A 3236-nucleotide genomic window follows, 5' to 3' on the forward strand; every position below is an offset into this window, starting at 1 on the left:
TAAACGACTTCTTCTCGAACATAGGATCTAATCTTGCCAGTAAAATCCCACATACCAATGCCCATGCCGGGGACTACTTAGATGAAAATTTCCCTAATTCCTTCTATCTTGCACCAACTGAGCCCAGGGAAGTCATTGAGATCATAAAGTCACTTAAAAATAACTCGGGGAATCTGTCTCATGTCCCACCATTACTGTACAAGCGAGCGGCCCATGTCCTTTCGCATGCTATTTCATTACCTTTTAACAAGTCAATAGAGACTAGCACCTTCCCGAAACTACTCAAGATGGCAAGGGTTACACCAATACATAAAGGTGGTGACCCTACAGACTTAAACAACTATAGGCCAATATCTAACTTACCTTGCTATCCAAAATCTTTGAGAAACTCGTGCACATGAGACTGTATTCATTTATAACGGCTCAAAACATACTCAACCCCTGCCAGTTTGGATTCAGGAAAAATAAAAGCACTAATGATGCAATCATAAAAATGCTAGATCTGCTTTACACAACATTGGAAAATAAGGAATATCCACTAGGAATTTTTATTGACCTAAGAAAAGCTTTTGACACAGTAGACCACGACATCCTACTCCACAAACTTGATCACTACGGTATAAGAGGCCATGCGCTTGCTTATTTCAAATCTTACATTACTAATAGGTATCAGTACATCACCATTAAAGACACAGCATCAGCAACACGGCCACTTGATACTGGAGTTCCGCAGGGAAGTGTCCTTGGTCCCCTGCTCTTCCTCATATACATCAATGACCTTCCAAACGTATCCCAACACCTGAAACCCATTCTCTTTGCTGATGACACGACTTATGTCATCTCTCACCCTAATCTTGCCACCCTCAACACCATTGTGAATGAGGAGCTGAATAAAATATCGACTTGGATGACAGCCAATAAACTTACGCTTAACACTGACAAAACTTACTATATTATGTTTGGTAGCAGAGCAAGAGATGCACAAATTAACATTAAGATTGACAACACTCTAATTACCAGAAATAATGGGGGAAAATTCCTAGGCTTATACCTTGACAACAACCTGAATTTCAGCACCCATATCCAGCATATAGCCAAAAAAGTATCCAAAATGGTTGGGATCCTCTCCAAGATACGATACTACGTGCCGCAAAATGCCCTTCTCACACTATACCACTCACTTATTTATCCATACCTCACCTATGCTATTTGTGCTTGGGGATCAACTGCAGCAACACACCTAAAGCCAATAATAACCCAACAGAAAGCTGCAGTAAGAATAATCACTAAATCCCATCCCTGGCAGCACACCCCCCCACTCTTCATAGATCTAAACTTACTCCCAGTTCAGTACATCCACACTTACTACTGTGCAATCTACATCTACAGGGCCTTAAACTTTAATATCAACCTTGACCTAAAACGCTTTCTTGATAGTTGTGACAGAACCCACAGGCATAACACCAGACATAAACATCTCTACGACATTCCCAGTGTCCGACTAAACCTTTACAAAAATTCAATGTATGTCAAAGGCCCTAAAATCTGGAATACCCTACCTGAGAACTCTAGAACTGCAGACACATTCATCACCTTCAAAACTACCATTAGAAAACATCTTATCTCCCTGATACACCCCGTCAACTAACTACACGAATACCACCTGGTGGTTCACACTTACACTCACTCACTCATTTGACCATAAACAGAAATATTAATCTCAGTCTTAAAATAATGAATCCTGTGATACTCCAATACTGAAACTATGTACTGTGCCAAAACAAAAGCATTCACATTGCTAAACTCACAAACTAGTATTTAGTCACTTAGCCATAATACCAACTTACCTCATAATTTGTAATATTTTACAATTAAGAATAAAACTAAGTATGCCCGAAATGCCTAGCCATGCTAAGCGTTCTAGTGGTACACTCTGTAATCACAATTTTACTACATGTAAACCAAACAATAACCAAATTTCTGTAAACTCAGCATTGTAATCCTTATAGAGAATAAACTTTGAATTTGAATTTGAATTTGAATTTGAATTTGAATCTTGTTCCTCATCCTCATATCCGACATAGACAAGGATGTCAGCCACAGCACCGTGTCTTCCTTTGCAGATGACACCCGAATCTGCATGACAGTGTCTTCCATTGCAGACACTGCAAGGCTCCAGGCGGACATCAACCAAATCTTTCAGTGGGCTGCAGAAAACAATATGAAGTTCAACGATGAGAAATTTCAATTACTCAGATATGGTAAACACGAGGAAATTAAATCTTCATCAGAGTACAAAACAAATTCTGGCCACAAAATAGAGCGAAACTCTAACGTCAAAGACCTGGGAGTGATCATGTCGGAGGATCTCACCTTCAAGGACCATAACATTGTATCGATCGCATCTGCTAGAAAAATGACAGGATGGATAATGAGAACCTTCAAAACTAGGGATGCCAAGCCCATGATGACACTCTTCAGGTCACTTGTTCTATCTAGGCTGGAATATTGCTGCACACTAACAGCACCTTTCAAGGCAGGTGAAATTGCTGACCTAGAAAATGTACAGAGAACCTTCACGGCGCGCATAACGGAGATAAAACACCTCAATTACTGGGAGCGCTTGAGGTTCCTGAACCTGTATTCCCTGGAACGCAGGCGGGAGAGATACATGATTATATACACCTGGAAAATCCTAGAGGGACTAGTACCGAATTTGCACACGAAAATCACTCACTACGAAAGCAAAAGACTTGGCAGACGATGCAACATCCCCCCAATGAAAAGCAGGGGTGTCACTAGCACGTTAAGAGACCATACAATAAGTATCAGGGGCTCGAGACTGTTCAACTGCCTCCCAGCATACATAAGGGGGATTACCAACAGACCCCTGGCAGTCTTCAAGCTGGCACTGGACAAGCACCTAAAGTCGGTTCCTGATCAGCCGGGCTGTGGCTCGTACGTTGGTTTGCGTGCAGCCAGCAGTAACAGCCCAGTTGATCAGGCTCTGATCCACCAGGAGGCCTGGTCACAGACCGGGCCGCGGGGGCGTTGACCCGCGGAACTCTCTCCAGGTAAACTCCAGGTAAACAGGGATGTTAGGAAGCATTTTTTTTTCAGTCATAGGGTTGTCAGGAAGTGGAACAATCTGAAGAGTGATGTAGTGGAAGGAGGATGCATACATAGCTTAAGAAGAGGTACGATAAAGCTCCTGGAACAGGGAGAGAGTGGAACAA

The sequence above is a fragment of the Cherax quadricarinatus genome, chromosome 54 (assembly GCF_038502225.1).
Source record: "Cherax quadricarinatus isolate ZL_2023a chromosome 54, ASM3850222v1, whole genome shotgun sequence".
Taxonomy (NCBI): Eukaryota; Metazoa; Arthropoda; class Malacostraca; order Decapoda; family Parastacidae; genus Cherax; species Cherax quadricarinatus.